We start from the raw sequence: 24720 nt of genomic DNA, 5'->3' as shown, positions 1-24720 counted from the left end.
AAACATTCTTTTTTTTGACTACTTCCAGTAAGTGATGCTAGACTTTAACATCTGGTAAGATTTTTATCCCATTGTATATCTTTTTTGTATCTGAAGAATATAATTTGCTTATATTGCTTTGCAATTCCACTTCTCAGTATTATTTGCCAGACATTAATCATATCTTTGCTTCCTCATTTTAATAGTTGTCACTAATTGACAATATCAGTGATCTATGTAGTCTAAATCCACAAGCAACTTCATTCAGAACAAAACTTTAGTTTTTCTCTTTATGCTACCAGAAGCAAGAGGTGAGCAAATGGCCAGAGAAACATGTTCACATTTATTTCCCTTCTCCATCACTCTGGTTTCTGATAGTCCAGCCCGTACCTGAAATGCAGTTCAGGCAGATAGTTTCTGGACAAGTCTGGCTTGTCAGGAATTAAACAGCCCTTTTCTTCATCCACTCCTTTAAAATGAACAGCTAGCTCTCATTTTGAATCTTTGTAGAATCCCATATTCTTGAAGATAAAGTTCACCTGATCCTTCCAGGCCCACTCTTATTTACCTTCCCTGGCTACTGCTGTTACTCACTAAGCCATTGCAACTCCTGGCCATGACAAGAAGGGAGCAGATAAGGAATCTAGAGAGGGACTTTCTACAAGGGCCTGTACTGACAGGACAAGGGGGAATGGCTTTAACCTGACAAAGGGGAGATTTAGATTAGATATAAGGAAGAAGTTCTTCTCTGTGAGGGTGGTGGTGCACTGGCACAGGTTGCCCAGAGAAGCTGTGGCTGCCCCATCCCTGGCAGTTGGACGGGGTTTGGAGCAACCTGGTCTGGTGGAATGTGCCCCTGCTCATGGCAGGGGGCTTGAAACTAGGTGATCTATTGGTCCTGTCCAACTCAAACATGATTCTACAAAGAACCTCACATGGTGCTGCTTAAGTGCATCACCTCCCTTACCTCCTCTGGAGGCAGGTGTGAAGAAAAGAGTTTGCCATTAGGCAAGTCGCCCCAAAACTGGACCTTCTTCACTTACCTAAAGATTTGTCTGCCAGAATTAGGCTTCAGCAGCAACAGCTTCAACTGGCATGGTAGAGGGGTATGCGAGAAAGGCTACCTTTTACTTGCCCAGAAGTAAAAGGATACAGTTCAGTCAATATAATTTTAGCCATTACTAATAAAATGCTTTTGACTTTGTACTGACCTGACACTGCCAGGTGTTAAGATTTGTCTGGGCTTCTCTTGTGCTGAGCTCCTTTTATCTTGTTTTAGTCTTGATAGCAATTGCATAACAGCTAGGTGATTGTTACCTAGCTTATTTTAGTTCTGTAAATACTGCACATGAAAACGCCTAACAAACCTACACAGCCAGTATTAACAAACGTTAGTTCTTCATACTGACAAGCTGAGAGAGGATGTTGTGTGCTTTAACTAATAGCTAATGGGGAAAGAAAGTCATGCTTTAGTAGGGTCCCCGTGAGGAAAGAGCATGTTAACATATTGTCTTATAAAATGTATAAAAATAAGCCCAAGCCACTGTAAGACTGAGGAGGAAGAAAACCCTGGCAGCAAACACATGCTTTCCAGGGAAGAAAGCTAATGTGTAAATGTCCCTATCGGAAAGATATTTTAAAGTGCTCTATTTTCATTAAAATAACCTTTTCAATTAACCAAAAGGAATTATTAATATTCTTATATATTATGAAGAGCCTATTTTGTATCCATCAAGCCAACAACACGAACCATAATCTTAAAAAAATCAGCATACTTTATTTCTAGGCACTCTCTGGATCCGGAGGTGAAGTCAAAGAGTGATCATTATAGTAAAATGAAAGGCAGAGACTAGGTCAGTGAGCACAAGGTTCAGTCTCATACACTTCAAGTCACTTCATTTTAGAATCATAGAATGATTTGGGTTGGAAAGGACCTTTAAAGGCCATCTAGTCCAACCCCCCTGCTATAAGCGCGAACATCTTCAACCAGATCAGTTTGCTCAAAGCCCCATCCAGCCTGGACTTGAACACTTGCAGGAATGGGGCATGCACCACCTCCCTGGGCAACCTGTTTGTATCTTACCAGTCACACAAGAAAGAACTTCTTCCTAAAATCTACTTTATGTGTTATCATCACAGCTCTGTGTAGAACCTTCCGCTGAAATTTGTAAATGTAGTGAAACTCTGTAAATTTAATACCTGATTTTGTCTTGATGGCTGTATTTGGATGTGCATTTTATTTTTCATTTAAATACCATTTAAATGAACATCACCTCTGTTTTTACGTACCAGTGTTCCTTCTATTCTCAGTTCGCTAGACACCGCTTTTGCACTGATTTTAGAAATGCAGCTTGGACCCCTTCTGAGACTGAAAACAAGCTAACAAACGTACATGTTATCCCCACGTCTGCCTGTGTTTTAAGGTCCAAGACAGCTCTGGCTCTCCAGGGCAGGCAGGAAGCCCATGACCATGCCCTTGCCATCCCAGGGGTGATGCCCTTTCTTCCTGCAGCCACTTCAGCAGCCCAGTCTGCATCACCGCAGGCAAACCAGGGCAGCTCCACAGTCAGCTGTATTGTGCTTTGCTGTGGTGAGGAGGGAATGCTAGGCCTTCTGCATTGCCATGCACTAAGGGTGTCTGCAGAAAAAAGTTCTGTCTATACATGTGCCAAAAGTAAAAAGTGTTCACACCTCAGCATAGGTAATGAGCTGTAGGGACTTAAAGGAAATTGGTATAATTTTTCCTGAGAACATAGGAACAGCAATTGCAAATACCTGCTTGATGTATTCAAAATGATTAATGTCACCATTTAAGATTAATTCTATAAAGCTGCATTAAAATAGGCAAGACTTTTCAAATATTGTGCTCTGTCATGACCTGGAGTGGCTGGCCTTGTTTGTGTGCCACCGTATCTCTCTATAAAATGGCTGATGGGAAAGAACAGAGACACTAGGGGATCAGTCAGGGTAGAATTTCTCACACACAAGCACTTCTGAAACAGGGCACCTAGCTCTCTCTCCTTTTTCCAGCAGTGTGTGCAGCTGGAAGATGCATGCATGTGTGAAAACACCTGATAATCAAGGTATTTTTTTTCAGTTTCCCTTATACTACCAGTATATTAGGTCCATAAGAAATCTAACAAAAATCTGTCACAAAATGCCTAGGAAAAAAAAAATGAACCAGGTCTGGCTTTTTGTTTGGAGGAATGTAGGCAGGAAACCTTGCCAATGGCCGTTGAGCCCACAAGCAGATCACAGAGAGCAGCGCTTGGCAGAAGGAATCAGCAGATGTTAGCTGGCTACAGGGAAATGAGAGGTCTTTACTGCATGAACTGCTGACTTCCTTAAGACATATATCAGGCTAAAAGGCAGAAATACAAGTCTATAGTGGTGAGTTGTTAAATTGAAGTAGGCAACGTTCAAATATTAAAAATATCCTGTCTGGATTTTATTTTTCTTATTTTGACCTGAAGGAAATGCTCTCCAGTCCACAGAAATGGGGAATTTGGGATCTGGGGTGCTATTGATGTGTGGGCAACCCAGAAACAGGAGATAAAAGGCTGAAGTACCAACAGATGACAGGACACTGGTCCTACAACAAGGCAGCTTCCACTAAGGGTGGGACCTGAAAAGGAGAAGCAGCCCTTCAGATCCAACAACGAAACTGAATTCCGAGGAAAACCTGGAGGAAAGAGCTGGGTTGTCAGTGAGAATCAAGAAGGAAAAGGCTGGGTATGCATTGATGTTGAAACCTGAACAGAATCTTATCACAAAAGCATCATATACCAACAGGCTTCACCCTCAACATCGCTGAAGTCTGCACCAAATACTGAGGTTAGGCACAGACAAAGGCTGCCTTAAATTGAAGTACTTCACGGAAATTTTAGCACGGCAGCATCTGATATTCTACATATACAGAGAAGATACTTCACGCAATCTGTATCAATTTAAGGGTGACCCAGAGAAAAACATGACAAGACTAACAGCACTATTGACAAAGAGCAGCTGAGTCAGGACAGCACGCACCTCTTCAGTCATATCCTGAGTGCGAGGAGAGCAGCAGGGGTAAGGCATATAAAATAATTAAGTCTGAGATAGGAAATGTAAAATGAAAGTACTTCACCCAAGAAAGTGAAATCAGATTTCACTTTCTACAGGGCACGAGGCCTTGTTCTTTATCTTTTTATGTAGATTTATTCTGGCAAAGCAAAAAAGTCTGAGAGGATGACACAGTACTTTAAAATTATACATTACCTCACATGCCCCTCACATGAAGTGCTGCATGCATATGGCACAGGATATATTTAACACGACACTGTCATTTGATGCTTTCAAACATCTGAATTCCGAATCTTGCTGTGCCCAAAGTGTTAACTGCTGCAGCTGAACAGTATTTTTTGTTGATGTGTTGCAGCAGCCAGCATGCAGGAGAATTTTTACACTGAAGGGAACCATGTGAATTAAAATTTGATTTGTTACTTGTTTGTGAAGTATTTTCTATCCAAGATTTAATTTTTTTTTCATGGTAAATTTATCTCCTCCACCCTGTGACCAGAGTTTGGAGTGATGCCACGTGCCCTAGTAAGCTCAGGCTGGTGCAGAACAGCCCATCTGTTTCTCAACACCACAAGCATTGCTCTTTCCTGGCTCCTCACGTAGTGAGCCCAGTTCAGAGTGTTTGTCCTGATTCGGCCGGCAGCAGCTGTGCCTTTGGCCACTTTCTGAAATGACAAGAGCACCCAAAGTGAGACTGAAGTGACTGATCACCCCAACTGATAATCCCAAATCACATGGGGATGCGCTAAATGCAAACTTCTTCAAGAAACACTGTCCACAAACACAAGGAGACCTTGTTTATACAAACACATGCAGCAAGTTTAATAAAAGACCTTTAGAATAGAAACCTGCAGTATATTTGTTTTCTCTCCAAGTTATCTGGGAAAATCAAATATATTTAATGAAATTATTCTAGTAGCTACAAAGAAATGTCAGTCATATTCCATCAGGGTTGTTATAATTTTTTGAGACACTTAACTTACTAGAAAAGGCACTTCAGTGTGAAAGTCACTCCATCTCTATTGACAAGCCATAGACAACCTTAAGACAGAAAGTGCTGAGTTTTAGCACTACCAGCTCAAAACCAAATGTATTGATTTCCATTCCCAAGGACAGGCTGGGTATGCCAGCAGGAGTGAAAAGAGTCCACCACCACTCAGCAACGAGGCTGCACTTTGAATCTCCCATCCTGATTTTCATTTCAATGAAAAAAACACAGGTTCAATCTTTCATTTAACAGGAGTGACCCCCATCAGTAGCGAGATCAGTAGCGAGATCCTGCCACCAGCCATCAGTAGCAGAGTTTGTGCACCCCAGAATTAGGGCCAGAAGCGCAAGTCCCCTATGTCCCATTGACTGCCAGGTGAGACCCCCTCTCCCTCTGGCCACCCATTGCTCCTGCTCAGCTCGCCACCCCACTGCAGATAGTCAGTGAGGAAGATCCCAACAGGTCCTGGGGAGCGTGACCTCTGCAGCAAACACACTACTAGTATCTCCTATCCCCCACCTTTGCTTAGGAACAGCATTAGATGTGCAATTCAGGGTTGATTAATAGCTCAGAAAGGTGATTTATGGACCTTGCCAGAAGTCTTTTTACCCGTCCATCTGTCATGCCAGGAACCTAAATAAAAAAAATTAGTTTAATACAGTGCTTATACTCCTATTATGCAAATCACCGCATTTACAGAGTTAGACTCAAAGTGCTGGACATCCCATACATGCTCAGCCACAGTCTTGAGGGGAGAGGAAAGAGCAGGGGATGGTGGCACAGGAACAGTACACCCCCCTCCACTGTCCATGCAGGATGGCATGTGGCCCATTACCTGTCACAGCCCCTTGGTCACAGCTCCTGGAATAACATCCCTCCTCCTCATGTGGCTCTCAGTCCTGCACCCTGCCAGCCCCATGGGCTCAGCCCCAAGTCCAGAGCTGAGCCTAGAGACTTGCTGCCACTCTACTTTCAGGCTGCACCACCTCCTGCTTGGCTCTGCTTCAGTCAAGCCTATGTGACATGTTGCTTGCAGGGGGGATGACATAGAAGCCATACAAATTATAGCACTGCCCTGTACTTCTTCCTGCAGTCATCAGTGTGGGAAGCAATAAAACCTCATTATTTCTGCAGTGAGAAATGGACAGTGACGGAGGCAGCTATTAAAGGAATACCCAGAGCTTTATTCAATGCAGAGTGACACCAACAGGCACATGGAAAATACTAATCCACCGTAACAAGGAAAGGTTGTGCAGATGTTTTATTCTCAGTGCCTGAATACCCTTCCTAGCTCATGCAGTGCATTCACCCCATGGAGCATGCTCCTGCGAACCAAAATGCTTGGAGAAACTCAAAATTAATACTTGCAAATTGTATTACATTTTTCCTGCACATAAAGCTGGTTTTTTGCTTTGATTATAAAGAAATATGAACAAGTAATTTAGAAAAAAAGAAATTACTATTTTTCCTTCTTTCATTCCTTATAAAGGGAAGATGTTCAACCAAGCAGCAGCAGGGAAAGGCAGTAATCCTATGCAGGAGCAAATGACCTCCTGAGGGACTCCCAAGAGAGCAGAAACAATTTCTTTTCTGCTCTGCAGATACCTTTTTTTTTTTCTTTTCCCCAGTCATTGCACTCAGACCCTTATGGAGAAGATATTTGGTATATAAGAATCCTCAGTCCTTCGTCCACAAGGGATTTTTTTCACTCCTCTACAAAGCTTTCTCAAAAAGACAACTTCCCTTCCTGTGCTTTTCGGTACACAGTCTCAGGGGAGTGGTATTGCTCCAGGGATGATATTTTTGTGTCCTCCAAACCCAATAATACGGTGCTTGGGTTTGCCTTATTTGCATGTTAGAAAGGTGCTGTTGAGTGCAGAATTTAGTGCTCCAGCTCCATCCTTAGTGTTTTTCCATCTTATGTGCGTATGCAAAAATTTCTACTCTGAGATGTGAAGTGACCTCTTTTTTTCAGTGCAAGAAATGTTTTGATTAAAAATAAAATAGCAGATACATCAGGACATTTCCTCTTGTAAAGCCTCATGTTCTGAATATAAAATAGGAATAGCCAATCTCTACAATGATTTCTTATTGTGCTGTGCTGCTAAAAACGAGAGAGAGGGAGATTGGGCTGTTGCATAACGCAGATAAAATAAACTTTATAGCCAGCTCAATAACTTCAGTAAATAATTAATAATAGTAACAGTAACAACAACAGCAATAATAAATTCTTTGAATAGTATCCTTTGTTTCAACACAATACTGAAACGGTTCAAGGAACTGATTGGGATTTCCAAGAGCCTGTCGTCGGAGCGGAAGGCACCACAGCGAAGCCAAGGCTGCCCCAGCTCAGCTTACCTGGAATACTGCTGCACATTTCACCTCCTTGTCGCTGTTCCCTGGAATCTGTTGGGTTCAAAGAGACATCCAAGGTCTGGCAAGCCTGTTGCTCTCCACAAGATGAGTGCCCAGCCCTCAACAGCACAAATGTAGAAACAAGATAAAGCGATTCATTAAGTAAACAGTTGTTACTCTGAGTATGCAAGGGGCAGCAGATTCACGCAATGACGCTGATGCGAAGCAGCTCGCCAGCAGCGTTCACAGGACAGAGGGACTGGGACTTGGCTCGGCGCTTACTTCAAATACATGACTCATTCCACTGAGGCCCAACAGCAATATGTATATGCTTAAAGTGAAATATTTTTTTTTATAATACATACCAAATCAGGACCTGCATATAATTTCGGAGCAAAAAGCTCCATTTTCGTAGCTATTCACCACGGGCCTCTCATTACATTCCTTTTTAGCTGAAGGTACATAGTTTCATTTGCACTGTGAATATTTATAACTGCAAATTTAAATGATCTCTTTTTCAGTAAAGAAGCTTAGTATTCTAAGGCTGGTTAAATCATTTGCTGGAAAATATTCACAATATGAACGCAAAATAAGAGCAAAAACTATCAAAAAAAATTCACAGAGACATTCAAAAGAGCACATACAGCATGCATATCAGTTCATTTGATCAGCTATTGTCTTACTGGTGTACTGACTAAAGCAGAACTCAGAAGGCATGAAAATTAGTTATTTCCACCATCTTGAGGAGACGACATTAGTATGCTGACACTAAACTCGTGGCTTCTGTAACTAATACGCCTTGTTGGTTACAAATTGCGTTTAAAATATTCTGAAATGTTAGAGTTGGCTGAATTATCCAAAACCAGAATTGTTAATATTTTTACAAATAGAAGCTGTCAGGTTTGTTCAAGGCAATTCACAAATTCATACCACTCTTTAACTGACAGAAATCAGATCACTGCCAAATAACGGGCATAATACCTCACAAGTCCCAGAATTTTCAATTAATTTGGGGTAAAATATACTTCAGTTGAAAAGTCATACTGCTAATCACTCTGATGTAAAGAGCATTTCAATTACCTAACTGAAGAACAGATATATTGCACTCAATTTAGGTGGTCAGTCACAGTTCAGAAATAATGAATAGTAAATGATTAATACACTGTGCAGAAATAGTCTTAATGTGAAAATTATTCCTTTGAATAATCTAGTGGATAGTTGGCAACAATAGACACTTGCAATCAATTAAAGGAGCTGGCTGCAGATTCACACTGGAATAATGCTTCCATGGAAAGCGCAGTTTTTCATGTTTTACTCAAAATGGTTTTTGTCCCTTTGGAAGGTCCAGATCCATGTGTTTGAATTTACTTCTGTTTTAAATCAAAGGAGGCAATTTATCTTATCAGTCAGATAAACTTTTAGTGGTGTTTCCATATCAGATTAATGTCCTGGTGCCGCTGAGATAGTGCCGGTGAGTGCCAGGCTGGAGGATACATCCAGGGGCTGACGAAGAGGTAATGGGAGCTGGGGAGAGCCAGGCTGTGGAGGGGTCTGAGAAGGTGTCTGGAAAGAGGTCTCCTGGAGAAAGGCGACAGCCAGAAATGGAACAAATTAACAAAAATTAATCACAGTATCATAGAATGGTTTGGGTTGGAAGGGAGCTTATAGATCAAATATAAAGAAAAAATAACCAGTCACCATTAGTAACTAAGCATTCATACCTAAAGCACAAAATTAAGGCAAAGAAATTAGTTAAAATTGTTCTGAAAATAGCTTAATTCAGTGAAAAGTGACCTTCAGATCAGTCAAAGTATATTCCAGAACCTTGCTACACCTCCCAACCCTTCCCAGGGAAAAGAGAATGCAGGAAAATCTTGCCGTAAAAATGTTCCATTCCAACTATTCCAAATTAATAACAATAAAACCCTACCTATTCTGAAAGTACATTTTAAATCAGAGCATACAAAATGTCCATTCAAAATAGAATGTAAGAAAACAAAACAAAAAGCAAGCCACATTTTGTTTCAGTGAAAGCAAACTAGGAACGTCCCAGCTGCTGTGAGCAAGACTTATAAATCCTGCTCTTTTCAGCAGTAAGTCAGATAACCGGGTATTGTTGTTATCTGTGTATATTTTCCCTTCCTTCAAAATTTGTATAAATTATTTGCCATAGCAACTCCTAGTAAGTTGTACAGTTTAATTACATGTTGCATGAAATTATTCCCATTTGTCAGTTTTCGTGTTCCCACATAAGAAATTCTGTTCAAACAAGTCATACCTTCCAGAAAAGGGGTTGTTTTTATACTTTTATCTTAATTACCTACCTAGTCATTGTTTAAACCTTACTGCAGGTATGCTGGCATGGCTAGGTAGCGGTGCCAGGGTTGACTGAAGCCGCACACTTTGCAGGGTCCCTATGGTCCCCTGGTTCCTGTCCCCATGCAGCCAGCCCAGCTGGAGCAAGTGGCTGGCACATTAGGACTTGCAGAGGAAGGGATCGGCTTCGTAAAGTTGGAGGTGTTGCAGCATTTGGCCTCAGTGCACGCAAGGATCTTCTCTGGTGTGAGCATGACAAAGAATGGGATGGGAAATTCTGGAAGCAGAACCACTGGCTGATATTGCAAGTAACAAGTTAAAGAGGAATGAAATGCACTGATTGAATGCAGAGTATTTTCATAACCTTCCTCTCTGTGCAATTTCCTGAAACTCTATGGAAAAAACCTACCGCAGAGACGAACAGTACAAGACCTGCTTTTACACAACCACAGTTCCCCTCTACACCGGTGTCTTTTTCATGGTTTTTGTTCTGCAGTCCAGATGTTTCATGTTGCACCACCCCAAATCCCAACAGAGAGCAGAGCTGTGCCCCCAGCTTGAGCCCATTGCCATGGCATTGCCACTCCACACTGGCAAGTGAGTCACTGGTACTTAACTACTCAGAAATCAAGTGTTAAAACCGGGGATCACCAGAAAACAGCTTCTCGTGAAGAACACAAGAGTAAGTTGTAACTGAGGTCTCTACACAATAGATGCAGATATTTGCTCAGAGGCAGCAGCTTTGTGGGCTTTGTTATGACATGAGAATAAATGACTATGAGTGTGAGCGCACTAATGCTTACCATGCTACTGCTGTTCCTTGTTGTCCATCTAATCCACTTTAGCAGAATAACAAATGGACATGACACTCGTGGTGGTGGTGGCTCAGCACCCACTGATGCAGTTTCTTCCTCCTTGGTGGATCGTCTTCTGCATGAGTCTTCCCCAAAGTGTCTCCTCTGTGAAGGCAGTAGCTCTGTGTGCCTTAAAGACACGGCGACAGGAGGAAGAAAGCTCCTCCTGCCTGACACCTCTCCTGGCCCAACAGAAGTGTTGGAATTCACTCAGCTTTTGGCCCTCCAAGCTGCCACATGGCCCTGTGCATGTCATGCAAGAAAGTTCCTACCTGTTCAAAGAGCCACAGGAAAGCTGGCAAGGCACCATGCTTAGAACTGTTTTTCCTGTTTGAGGTGCCAAAGGCCCTGGCAGCATTAGTGACATACCTTAGCTCAGTTCTGCAAAGATCAGGAGATACTTGACTGCTTGTTTCTGAAGTGTTATTTAGAAACCAGCAAGCTGATGCTGGAGGTGCAACGCCATTATGAGCCACTCCATAAGGAAAACTGACCTGACAACCAATTTGGCTTTTTCTTTGCTATTTACACTGATGTGTAAGAGACAGGTACGCAAGGAATTCGGCAAAAAAATATGTTTTAACTTACTGTGCTGGCAAAAAATGGCTCTGCCCTTCTCTCTTTGCTGGGCCTGCACCAGCCCCCAGTGACACTCAAGCAACCTCTGGGGGTTCACACATCTGTGTCTAATACAGCCAGTGTTTCCACAGGTCTTCCAGTCTGTTAATTAAGATAGTATATTATTAGCTGTCCTTAATAATAAACTTCCCTTTCTCTTTGCCATTCTGAGTCCCCTCTATAGCTGCTGGAGATACCACTTCTCCCCAGGCAGAGCAGGATGTCTCAAACCTCAGGCAGAAGCAGAATATGAGTCCCTGCCTGGACTCAATGCTTTGAGCAGTTTATCAGTCTGGGTAAGAGCAGTACCCAGTCCCCAAGCAGAGGAGAGGTCAGAGGGATGAAAGGCTTCCAGCCCCTTCCTGGTTGTCCTTGGCTTTGGGCTAAGAGAGATGACTACCTAGGGCACCAGCTCATCCATCTCGGGAAGCTCATGGCTTCTCGGTGGAACTGTTTTCTGAAAGACTTAAAATAATCCTTCCCAACTATTTTTCAGGTACTCATTACAAATATTTACCTTTACATATGCACTTTAAATTCTCTCCTATCTTTTTTCCCCTCCCCTTTTTTATAAAAAACTCAAAACCATTCTTCCCTCTGGTTGTTTCCATTCAACACTGGACCTTGCAACTCACAGTTCTGAAATGAACCTCATGACTAATAATTCTCTAGTAACTAATGACTACACGGATCTTGGGGTGGGTTGTGCTCCATGATCCAGATCACTGTCTTCTGCTTCACACTAGAACAGCAGGCCATAGGCAAACATAAAAATTAGGGAAAGCCATCAGAGATGTTGTCCTGGGTTCAGCTGTAGCAGTCATTTTTCTCCTTCTTAGTAGCTGGTGCAGTGCTGTGTTTTTTAACTTTCAGCCTGGGAACAATGCTGGACCAAGGACTTTCTCAGTCTCATGCTTTGCCAGGGAGGAGGGGAAGCCAGGAGGAAGCAGAGACGGGACACCTGACCCAAACTAGCCAAAGGGGTATTCCATACCACAGCACGTCATGCCCAGTATATAAACCAGGGGAGTCACCCGGAAGGCCCAGATCACTGCTCGGGTCGGGCTGAGTATCAGTCGGTGGGTGGTGCGCAATTGTATCCTCTCCCTTTGTTATTTCCCTTATTGTTATTATCATTGGTGGTAGCAGTAGTGGTTTTGTATTATACCCTGGTTGCTGGACTGCCCTTATCTCAACCCATGGGAGTTACATTCTTCTGATTCTCCTCCCCATCCCTCTGGGAGCGGGGGCAGGAAGAAGAGGGGGAGTGAGTGAGCAGCTGTGCTGTGTGGTTCCGAGTTACTGGCTGGGCTCAAATCATGACAGATGTAAATGGAAATGTACAAGCAAACCCAGCTGTGTCCAGCTTACAGTGATGTACAGGTAGCTTCTGACCTGGAACAGAAGCCTCTTGCTGCGCCTGAGTGGTCCCAAGCATGTCAGGTATTTAGATAAAATGGGACAGAGAGGCCATTACTACCTTCAACCTGCGAGATGCTGAAGGTGAGTCTCAGGGGGTCTTGGGTCATCCTCCTTGCTCAGTAGGAAGCAAGAGTTTGCCCTACTCACTCAGTGGTGGTCACCTATCTGGACACAGGCTGAAAATGCCAGGAAGGGAGACCCTTCCCCAGACCAACCATGTGAGCAGAGGAAGCTACTGAATAAAGGGTTAATTGAAGTTAACTGAATCCAGGACTAATTTTGAGATGCTCCACCTAAGAGCTCTCCTGGTTCCTGATTCACCACCATGCTTAAACTCTAATGACACTGGTTGCTTTGAGAGTTCAAGTAAGGAAATTTTAATAAAAGCTTGACTTGATGTTATTCCACTACAAGCTCTGTGCTGAATTAAACATAAGGCTGAGAAGATATGTTGACAGTACATCAGCATGAAGTCCTGCTGGCCACCACTGAACACGGGTAAATAGTTTTATGTCATTTTCTTTAAGGCTCATTTCCAGCTTTCAATCAGTCTCATGTATAACATGGCTGAAGTGCTGTGCAAGACATCTTATTATGGCCAGTTGTCTGAAATGTGCAGATGTGGCTAATTTTGAGAAATAAATCACTTGTCTTTTCCATTTTCATCATTGTGGTGTGAGCCTATGCTGAAATAGAAATGCATTCAGCCAGAGTATACTGTGCCTAATATACACAGAATATCACAGAAAATAGCTATGTGATAAAAAGCTAAATAATCTGTGCAGTCCATTACTGATGTGCAGCTAAGCTGTAACTTTCTGAGTGTTCATCTCTAAGACTGCAACTTTATTCTTTAATAAAAGTAACATGTTTTCCAGACAAAGCAAAGACCACAGGGCAGATGTACTTGGAAGAAAGTGTGCAGAGGGTGTGATCTGGAAATCTATCATTCTAGGATGGGCACAATGCATGGGAGGGTAGGAGTCCTGCAGGCCTGGGCACCCATAAACCACAGCTGGGCAAAAACGAGCACATGCCTTGGACATGTCCACAAGAGAAGTGCACACAGCAGCCCTGAGAACACGGTGGGCAGCTGTGCAGAGCTGCTCTTACCCATGTATGCGATACACAAAATTCAACTTGCACAAGGCCAAATCATGGGAAGGCCCTGTTAATAATGGGGCAGCACTGGAAGAATGGCAGAACAATGACACGGTGTGTGATGGGGCTTATCAGTCTGCGGAAAGCATTATATTTCATGTTTGTCTGTGGCAGCGTGAGATTGCTTTTGGTTCAGGCAGTCTCATTGCTACTCTAGTCCAGTTAATTTAAGAAATGTATTGATTTGCACAGTTGATAAATCTCTCTTGGTACAACAGCATGAACTGTTGTAATCCAGCATGTAGGGAGCAGGATTTCATTGTAGGGAGAGGGAGACAGGCGCAAGGCAAGCAGGGTGATATCCATTCTTGCCACAAGACAGCAGGAAGTTTATTTGGATTTTACCCAAGTGTTAAGATCTAGATACGATGAGCTATAGTCAAACTTTAGGCTGCAAATACCTACCTCATCTGGACCACTCATCTGGCACACATGATGGCCCTGGATGATGAGGACCAGTGTGAGATGGTAGCACCAATTGCTGCAGTGAGAGTATTTTACTGGGCACCCAGTGATATGTACTGGAAGAGGTAGAGCTTCCCCTGCTGAAGATCTCACCCAAAGCTGTCCACCAGACCATACAAAACATGAATGGCTGTTCACACTGCACAAAAAGAGGAACAAAAATGCATTCTGAAGGGTCTGTTAATTAATAATCACAGCACAGGCTGGAGGCAGTGCAGCATATTAACTTGTTAAGGTGAAAGTGGGGAAAGAAAGGTGCTGGCAGCTATTACTGAATGAGGAAAAAAAAAGAAAAACACAACAAAAAAACACACAACATGAAAGGTTTATTAACATTTTCCAGTGGACTTAGAAGGTTCTCTCCTCTCGAGGATAAGAACAAAATTCATTTGAGGGGACAGCTTTATTAAACTAAAAGTTAGCTTTAAGAAGTTTTATACGGTAACATTTTCTGGAGGTAAATATCAGCCTGACACTTCCCTTTGCTTGCAATTTCTGGCAATGGCTTATCACCCTGGTCAGGATTCACGAAATCTTTTGCATCATTCAGTAAAACGCCTGTGTCATGGTACTTACTGTGGTGCTGAGCTAAAGAGCATCTTTCCAGTTCCCCAAGTGACTGAGGAACCAGAGCCTCCTCCTGTCAGCACGCTGCACCGCAGAGAGAGAAACAGCAGCTCTCTGGCCATCTGGCTCTGGCATTTTCCATATGTGTCCCCAAAACCATAGGAAGTTGGTAGTAGGAAAGAAAGCCATTGGGATCATTTTAATCAGATGTTAAAGCTAATCAGACAAATGTCTCCTTCACTGCAGCCTCAACTAAGCAGTGCTTTTCAGTGGTGAGAACCACAGTGTGCTTAGCTGGATCCAAAATCATCGTGGTGCATTTTCTCAGGAGGCTTTGTCACCCTTTTCCTCTGCTGGGACCACAGGAGCTTCAGTACTGCCCAAGCAACCTCCTCCACCTACAAAAGCAGCCCCTGTTTGAAATGGAGCAGAAGTTGGGAGGTATCAAGCCTGAAAAGATGACAGGACATCAGGTTTCTGGAAAATTGAGAGTTTTGTTTGCCTTTTAAAAGGAATGCCATGTCCACAACACAGAACTGCATGGCCCCTTTAATGCCACCTAAATCAGTATTTTCCATTGGCCTCCATGTCCTGGTAGTTTAATATCTGTCTTTAATAGACTGATTTATTTATTTTCAGACCTGATAAATTGTAGCATATTAAGATAATGGTGTAACATTTGTTGTTATTAAAACGTATATAATCAAAATTTAAAAGAAATTCAATTTTAAGTGGAAAATAATGATCGCTATTGAGATGCCCAAAGACAACTTTTTACTCATCCCACATCAACGCTCTATTAAACAGGAAAAAGGTTCACTACAAGTATTTTGAATATATGCTATATTAATGGTGAATAGTAAGATATATTGAAGCTTTTTAGAAAAAAATTGCATGAGTTTATCTTCAGATGCTCAGAGAGTTTTCTGTCAAAATGATTTGTTCATTTTGAAGTACATTTCCTGTAAAAGCGATTACTGAAATGTATTGCAACATTTTGATTCAATTTAGCTAATCTAGAAATTCTCTGCCTGAATTATTACCATGAGCAAAGCCTGAGCTGTCTCATCCAGAGTCTCTCCTACTGCCCATGGGCTGGGCAGCCCACCCAGGATGTCTCCCATGATGGTCTCTAGCTTCAGACCAGGTAAAAAGTGGCCCAAGGGACTCTGTGGTGCCTCCTGAAAGATGTACTGTGTGAAGTTAGAACATCGGTAGAGAGAAAGAAGAAAGTAAAGCACCTAAAATACATCTCTACTGAAGAGCTATGCTTGTTAACATTTTTAACCTATTTATTTTTTTCTGAATTAGTCAATACACATGCATACAGATGGAGTATTTTCATATTGATAAGAGTCCAACAGAAGACAGAAACAAGAATTGTATGTTTCACTCTGCTATTAGTATTGATTGCCTTCATATTATGCAGTACAGCATTTATCTTCGTTGTTGAAATAATGTATCCACTTCCAGTGCATATGATGGGGGGATTTATGTGGAATGGCTGCAAGAGCCAAAACACACTCTTTTGGCATATGATCCAAAATTCATTTGCTAAACTGTGTATCACAGCAGGTCAGTGATTTCTTAGCCATCATCTCTGTTCTGTGACAGTCACACGGGCCACACTCACCCAGCCCGGCCCAGCTCCTCCAGCCTGGAGAAGCATCACCTGTATCCTGGGAGCAGGAATCTCATCTCCACCTTTTATCCAACAGCTTTTCTTAGTGATTTGTCACAGTTCTACATGAAGCAGATCCACTTCTAAAGTAAAAAAAAAAACAAAAACAAACAAAACCAAACAAAACCCCAACAAACAACAAACCAGAACAACTTGTAATAACCCCATACCCTCTTAATCATACTTGACTCGTAAATATATTTTTAGCTTTGTGATGCAGAGATGTTTGGCATCTATTTCTTTGTGATCCTTTACTGAATTTTTTGATAGGCTCCAGCCATGGCCTTTCATCTGTGCCATCTTGGTTCCTAGCTCACCCCTTCACTGATCTGAAGCAGTTACATGCCCAGCGGCAAAAGCGAGACCTTGAAATGCAGAGAAAGGAGAAGTAAATGTATTATTTAGCTGTAGGAGCAACTATTTTTAAGGAGAATAACATGTAAAACCTGAATAGAGAAAAGATATTTTAAAAGTGTCTTTACTTGATTTGTTCATTTAGTACAACTCCCTAGTTTCCTTAGTGGTGTTGCATTCCCAAGTTTTGGGATGGTGAAGTGGTTTTGTGATCTGGAGTCACCGTTTCTTTCCTCAGTCCTGTATTATGTATGATGCAGAAGAAAGCCTCTTTCATTTCACATGGGGGCCATATCCACATCCTGGCTCCAACCCTCCCTAAAAAGCAGCATTTGTGAGATGTTAAGGCACTACACTTAAAGTATAGACCATTCAAGTGGATATTTCAAGTGGGCTGAATGTGATAGACGGACATAGAAATCATGCTTAAGACTGTGTCCTGAGTTTCTTCCTTAACAGCTGCTAAAAGCTTAAATAGTGAAGAAGAAAATGACCAAGATGTGAAGCATCAGAAAAAAACAATTAACAAGCCAGTGTAGTGTTGTGGGGTGGGTTTTTTTTATGTGTGTGTTTGTTTTGTTTTTTTAAGAGAAAAAGGACTGGATTTCATACTCCACATGATGACTGCAATCACCAGGGCTGCAGGTTGCCTGTAAATGAGAAGCTGAAGATTCCGTGAACAGACCCCACTCACAGCACTGCCGTCATGCCATTGCGCATGGCTCTGCACCCTTTCTAATGGTGTGCGTTGCATTACCCAGCCTGTTGCTTCACCACCTGAGAGGTGATCTGAGCCCCTGTCAGCACTGCCCTTGCCATGCATGTCTTCTCTATCAGCAGGTGCTGCTGCAGGGCTGCCCAACAGCGTGCCAAGGAAAGGCACTGGAAGGACATGGCAGGGTTGAAAAAAGGTTGTAAGGAAAGTCACATGTTGCAAGTAGAAGAAATTAGCTCAAAGAGAAATTAACTCTCAGGGAAACAAGGAAAATAATGAATAATTTTTTATCCAGGTACACAGGGGAAAACAGGCACCTCTTCTCAGACTGTTCTGCAGAACTTGAAATTCAGATCCTAACTTGTAACTAGGGGCCCTGCAAATCTTATCCACACTTTTCTTGTGTCCTCCTTTTTCTCCATTCCTGATGGAGGACCATCAAACCGCCCTCCCCAACCAACAAAACAACCCACATGCATGCAACCGCAGAGGCCCCAGCAGAACCACTAGAAGATTACAAGGGCTGCTGCATGCGGGGGTGTGGAGAACTGCTCCTCCTGCTGACAGGATCTGGGAAGGTCTAAGGTGCCTCCTACACAAGCACCTTCACACTGTGTTTGGTTTGGCACAAGCAGCTAATATGCAACAGAACTGTCAAGTAAGAAATTACTTGTGTTTCTAATTTAAAGAAATAAGAGAAAGGTAAAGGATTGATGATTAAAATTTAAAAGCACAAAAATGAAAGAGGCAGCTTCCAAAAGCCTGTGACCAGCCTGCAAAGTGCACAACACAGATTTTATGCAGCATTCACTTTCCTCTAAAGCTTTGCACCTCTTGTGCATTATACTGAAGCCAAGTTCTGCACCTGGGATGCAAAACAGGGTGGGAAATGCCCAAGTGAAGCCCATTAGTAAATTAATATTTGGTTTCCTAAATGATTCACAAGCTTTCCACAAGTAGGTAAAGGAACTCAGTGATTAAAATGACTGCTAATACCTACATAAATAAAGAGCCTATTCTGTGCTGAGCAAACATGCTTGCCTTGCCTGTGACATGACACCATTAGCCAAGAGGCTCAAGGAAAGAGCAGAGTCCCACCTGGCTCATTCATTTTCAGCTCAGTCACTAATTAGTCACCACAGTCTCTCAAGCCCATATATTAATGCAGAAAAGGCAGAAGCACACATTAGAGCACAGGCCAATAAAAACCTTTAACAAGTTTGATTAATGTATATTTATAATCATTTAAATGGGGTCCTCTCATCAGTCACCCCTGTAAAAGGACAGATAACATGGTCTGAGGGCTCTTTTTGCTCATCACAGCTTATTATGTTAGTCTAAACACTGCCCATCACCACTCGGTGCCCACAGCATTGCCCAGCACCATCCCCGCGCACTGCTGTGAGCACCAGGACACACTTGCGACAGCGAGTGCAAAGGTGGCTTATTGGTTTGGTGATGCTCATGCTACAGGTCATATCATGACTTAGACATGCTTTTTTCCTCACCTACGAACATTTACATGATGGACCCAGTACACGTTACATCAAACTAGAGTGAGTGATGCTCTGTGGCAAACAGCATTCCCAATGCCACCAGTGCTTACGGAGACTTATGGTGAGGCATGGCCAGGAGTGCCCAGAACCAGCTGTGATTAACAGTCCCAGCTCCAGCAGATAGCAGAAGAGCTCTGTACATTCATTGCTGCTGGGAGACGGGCTTAAACTTGCATGCTCTTAATTGCTGCTTGGGTTTGTTGTATTTCAGCCACTTCTTTCCAGGGACACATCCATATAGCCCTTGCCCTCCCTACTAAAAACAACACTACAAATTAAGCATAATCATTCCGAGCTTCTTTTTCCCGTGACATGCTTTTTTGGGGAAGATGTATTATATCACAAGTGCTGAAAATTGAGTGGTACTTACCCTGACCTGCCATTCAGGATTTAAGGACCTGAAGAACTGCGGGTGAAGAATCACAACTCAGCAAAACTGAGGTGCAGGTGGATTCTGCTCCTCAAGTTCCCTTTACCTCCCATTTTTTCAGGGGGCAGGGGAAGACACCACCTCTCACTAGCCATGCCAACAGAGCAAGAACTGCTGCTGCCCAGGACCTCTGGATCCAGATCATTACCATAGCCAGTCCACTCCCAGAGGCCAGGTACAACTGCAGGTGTAAGCTGGTCATTAATTTTGAAGGTATGCAAATTCATATATATTTATTTTAATCCAACATTAGAAACAACAGCACTGTCAAAATCTGCACTAGCTGAAGTAATCACTCCTTTACAGGAACCAGTCCTTATTTTCTTTCAAAATTAGAAATACAGGGAATTGGTTAATACATAGAAAACATTGCTGTAGATATATTTGATATAAGTTCTTCAGTTATGGGTAATAGATGTCCCCAGTGTTGCAGAAGAGCTGCACTGCACATAAATGTGCCAGTTTTGGCTGTTGACAATTTGAAACATGAACAATTTAGGAAGGTGAAAAAAGAAAAATTCTGTTGATCTGTAAGCAAAAACCCTCCGTTTAATTATAAAACTCAGAAGGTAAATATGACTGAAATTCCAATATAGCAAAACAAAGAAAAAAACATTCAGAGAAACACTTGGCAAATTAAAAGTGTTGTTTCTATAGAATTTCATTATAATATAGCAGGTACAACACAACATTAAGCACCAGCTGCAATTGCACTCACATCATGATGTGTAGTACAAACTGCAGCTGCTTAATATTTACAGTTCTGAAACTAGGAGCATCTATTTCAAAATAAGCATCATCCTAAGAAGTATTTTCAAGGATTGGAGTGATAATAGTATAGTTTTGATAACAGTATCATTTTAAGCAATACTCTTCAGCTCATATCATCAATTTTTCAGCAAGAAAGCATGTAATATTTTCTTGCTAATATGAACCCCGTTTTAAATATTTACAAATTAAGCCCATAAAACTGCACAAAGATCTGGGGGGCAAGGTAGAGGCTAAGCGTTTTCATAGACTTTATTTTGTCCTGCAAATAATCTCCTGGCTCTGTGCCCAGAATCTCCACTTTCTGGTGCAGAGCTCAGCATCACAGTGCTTCCCAGCCAGAGGCTAATTTAGGATTTACTTTATTCCAAGAAAGATTAAAAGGTTCCTGCAATGTACAAGTCATCAGCTTGAAGTATTGTCACTGTCTATATTTTCGGGGTAATTTTTTTATATTCCTCAAATAAACCAGGCTTCTCCAGACTGGAAAAGAGAACAGAGGGGAATGGACTATAATATAACTGTGACAGGCTGGCATGGTTAACAGGGAATGGTCCTTCATCTTTGGCAGCACCAGAGGCAGACCCAGCTCCAGCTCAGAGGCAGCACGCTGAAGTTCATGTGCTGTGCAGCTGCACCACAGGTCTCCTCACTGCTGGTGTGGTGGATTTCTGGAAAGACATACTAATGAAGAAAAATGAATTAATGACTGTTGAAGCCTGTGGTCACAGTACCACAGACTTTTGAAGGTTATAATCTTGAGAGAAAGCACCATGTGCCTCCCTTGGCTCTTACACATCTGTAGACATTGGGTTAGGCATTGTACTGAGAACCTGAGCTGGACAGATGTTCCCTCTGGTCACCAATGTTTGTATATGAGCCTTCCCAGAAAAGGAAATAGATTTAGGAAATCTGACACTCATCCCTTTCTGTATAAAATTATGAAAGTGTGATGGGTTCATTCCTTCATTCGGTTTCTGGGCATAACACAGACCTCAGTGACACCCAGGGCCACATGAAGCAGCAAGGGCTGGCAGGCAAAGAAAAAGTCCTCCTTTTGCAAAAGCATTTACAATTTGCTGTTCTCCCCATGCTCCCCACAACACATAAGACAAAAAGAAGACTTTTGACGGAATATGGAGAAAAAGAAGTCAACCCCAAACAGACAAGAAACAGAATCAGCAACACTTCCAATCCAGGTGCTGCTCTGATTTACAGATACTCCCTGGCTGGAGCCACTGCTCTCACATCAGGCAGATCTGAACTCCTGTGAGAAAATCCAAGGTTTGGGCTATTCAACTTCGTGTAATGATAGGACAAGGGATAATGGGTTCGAACTAAAACAGGGGAAGTTCAGGTTAGATATAAGGAAGAAGTTTTTTACTGTGAGGGTGGTGAGGCACTGGAATGGGTTGCCCAGAGAAGTGGTAAATGCTCTACCCCTGGCAGTGTTCAAGGCCAGGTTGGAAGGAACCTTGGGCAACATGGTCCAGGGTGAGGCACCTCTGCCCATGGCAGGGGGGTTGGAATTGGATGATCTTGAGGTCCTTTCCAACCCAAACCATTCTATGAATCTATGTGAAAAAAAAAACCCTCCTCTAGAATCCAGGAGATCTGGAGAGTTCATTATGAATCAGGACTTTTCCACATTCATCACTGCTTGGCAGTCTGGTGTCACGGCTTCCCTATTCCTTCTTCTGCTTCTCCTTATTCACCACACAGATCAGTTCATTGTGGCACAAATAATAGTTTTTAATGAAAATAATGCTGTGCCTGAAAATCAAACCCTTCAAGCTATCATTTTAACAATGCTGCTTTCTGGCAGTGCTGCGTGCGAGTCATAGAATCATAGAATCATAGAATCGTAAGGGTTGGAAAGGACCTTAAGATCATCTAGTTCCAACCCCCCTGCCATGAGCAAGACTGTCTTGAACACTACCAACATCTTCTCTGGACCTGCAGGAAACCCACTCAGACAGCTGCGGTTGAGGGTCTCACTACCCCAAGCATGATCCCAGCAAATTCAGTTTCTAAAACATTAGCATGAGCAAAGTCAAACCACGAGAAAGAAAGAGATGTCAAGTTTTCTATGCACAGAGATTGTACAGACATTTCTATTAAGGCCTTTTTATTAGTGTTTTGCTTCCCCAAGTGTTAGCCAGTTGCATTTGAAGCTGGCCACTGTTATGGTGACACATGAGTGAGAACATCATTAACTTTGGCAAAATGCAATTATTACTGTAAACTAATTTTAAAACAGAAGATTTTATCTTGACTGGAGTATGGTTTTCCTTCTAGCTTACCAAGAAGCTATATAAAGTCTATAGCAATTATTTTTTATTAGAGATGTAAAACTTATCTTTATGGAGCCCACAATTTTAATTTTCATGTGTTCTTCTATCCAAGTGATGGGATGTTCTTAGCTGTCAGATACCATCAGTGTATCACAAGAATAATTAACCTCTTTAGGGTTTTTTTTTGTTTGTTTAATATATAAAAATGAATGATACTTACTATGACATTGCCAGCAGCAGCTTTCTCTGGGTACACAAGTATTGTGGAGCAGAGGGGTGAAGTGCCGAAAAGCAGCACTGCCAGCACAACTGAAGCATGCAGCTTGCACAGTACTGCAGACAGAAACAAACTGGAAGACATCAAAATTGTGGGTTGGGTTTTTTTTTCCCCCTATAGTGAAAACTGGTTTGCTCCTTTTTAATATAAAAAAAAAAAAATCAAGTAATGATTTCTGAACATGCAGATCAGAAACAGAGCTGGAGAGGCAGAACTTTGATCTTGAGAGATCTGAGGGGCATTTTCCATCCCACTAAGGCACCTTCTCACCTCCTCCCTGGCAGCATCATCACAACTCTCCCTACAAATGTGGCTCCTGGCTCCCTGGCACCCAGCCCAATCCTTCTCATTGCCCGCCGCCAGGCTGGCAACCATCATCATCCACCACTCTGGGCTAAGATATTACCATAAGCCAAGACAAAATAGGCAGTACTTAGCAAAAAGGAAAAAAAAAAAAAAGAAAAAAAAAGAATGACAAAAGAAGCAAACTGGAAACAAAAGCAAAGAGAAGACTCAGAACTACAGTATATACATCCTCCAAACACCTCAGGGCTGGGAAGAGGGTGAAAAGCAGGTCAGCAAGGGGTGACATAAACACAGTGCCACAATAAAACAGTTTCAAGGTTTCTACTTTACCACAGTTGTCTGGGTTAAATTTGGGGTTGTTTTTGTTTCCCCCACTCCCTCCCCTTAAAATGGAGAGAAGAATAAGGGGCAGTTGGTTTTGGGGGAAGTTATTAAAATAGCGATGCCAATCTGCACCACCCTCTGATGACACTCTATCCACCTACACTGGCAGGGCTGTAGTGGGGAACAAAGCACAGTAACATCCAAGAAAAAGCTCTCCCTTCTTGTATGGCCCAAGCAGGCATGGTTGGAAGGGAAATCAAATGTCACTTCTAATGCACTACTGACATATTGCAGGGGCAGATAACACCTAAGAGATGTATTATTTCAAAAGGAAATTCAAACAAAAAAATATTCTAAATCGATTAACAAACTATCTACCAAACTCAGCAGAGAAGCTCTGGTCCTTCCTTCTCCCTGCCATCATAGTTCATTCAGACCAATTCCTTCCTTTGGGATGTGCTGATCCTCCTCTCACTCCAGTTTTCATGCTAATGACATCCCTGAAGCGTCACACCTTTCTAAAGATAGCCCTTCATCATTTACCTAATCCCTGAATAATTCTTGTGCTAGCTCATTTTCTTGCCAGCTGAATTAATAGTTCGTAATCAAGTCAAAAGAGTAACAAACATCAGTACCCAGAATCAATCACAGCTGCTGCACCCAGAAAATTTTTCACTATGAGGGCAGTGAGGCACCGGCACAGGGTGCCCAGAGAAGCTGCGGCTACCCCATCCCTGGCAGTGTTCAAGGCCAGGTTGGATGGGGCTTGGAGCAACCTGGTCTAGTGGAAGGTGGGACAAGGGATGGAACTAAATGATCTTGAAGGTCCTTTCCAGCACACACCATTTTGTGATTCTATGAAAAGCAGTTGTCTGACCAAAGAAAGATGTCTTGTTAGTTCTGTACAATTCCCACTGGTAAAAGAGCCTTACCCTTATCTCACTTCTTATTGATACACCAATTTCTTTAATGACTCTTGATGTACACCAACACGTTGCAGCCCCAGAGACACAATTCTGAGCCTGTTGTTAGTTTCCACTCCTGAACCAAAAGGTCCAGTCACATCACCATGACGTCAGTTGTAGACACATGGATGAACCTTATCTCTGAGCCTTCAGCGCTGGGTTCCAGCAGGCTAAGGGCTGGGGTTTTCTCAGTGTTGCTCTGCATGTAGTAACTCTTTTCCATGTGTCCCTTCCCAACAAGTGTTCTGGTTTTGCCCCTTTGACCAACA

The 24720-nt window shown here is 42.4% G+C and overlaps 1 long non-coding RNA gene across 1 annotated transcript; it reads right to left on the bottom strand.

Annotated features, from left to right (window-relative positions):
• Window positions 1-690: 690 nt before the first annotated feature.
• LOC115607212 lies at window positions 691-24256 on the bottom strand. Its single transcript, XR_003991138.1, has 3 exons — window positions 24163-24256; window positions 12644-12646; window positions 691-725 (listed from the first exon to the last, which is right to left on the bottom strand). It is a non-coding gene; the product is annotated as an uncharacterized LOC115607212 (long non-coding RNA).
• Between the last annotated feature and the right edge of the window lie 464 nt (window positions 24257-24720).

Source organism: Strigops habroptila, chromosome 4, assembly GCF_004027225.2.
Source record: "Strigops habroptila isolate Jane chromosome 4, bStrHab1.2.pri, whole genome shotgun sequence".
NCBI classification, from domain to species: Eukaryota; Metazoa; Chordata; class Aves; order Psittaciformes; family Psittacidae; genus Strigops; species Strigops habroptila.
Note: the sequence above shows the minus strand (reverse complement) of the source record. Positions and strands in the feature narration are given on the sequence as shown.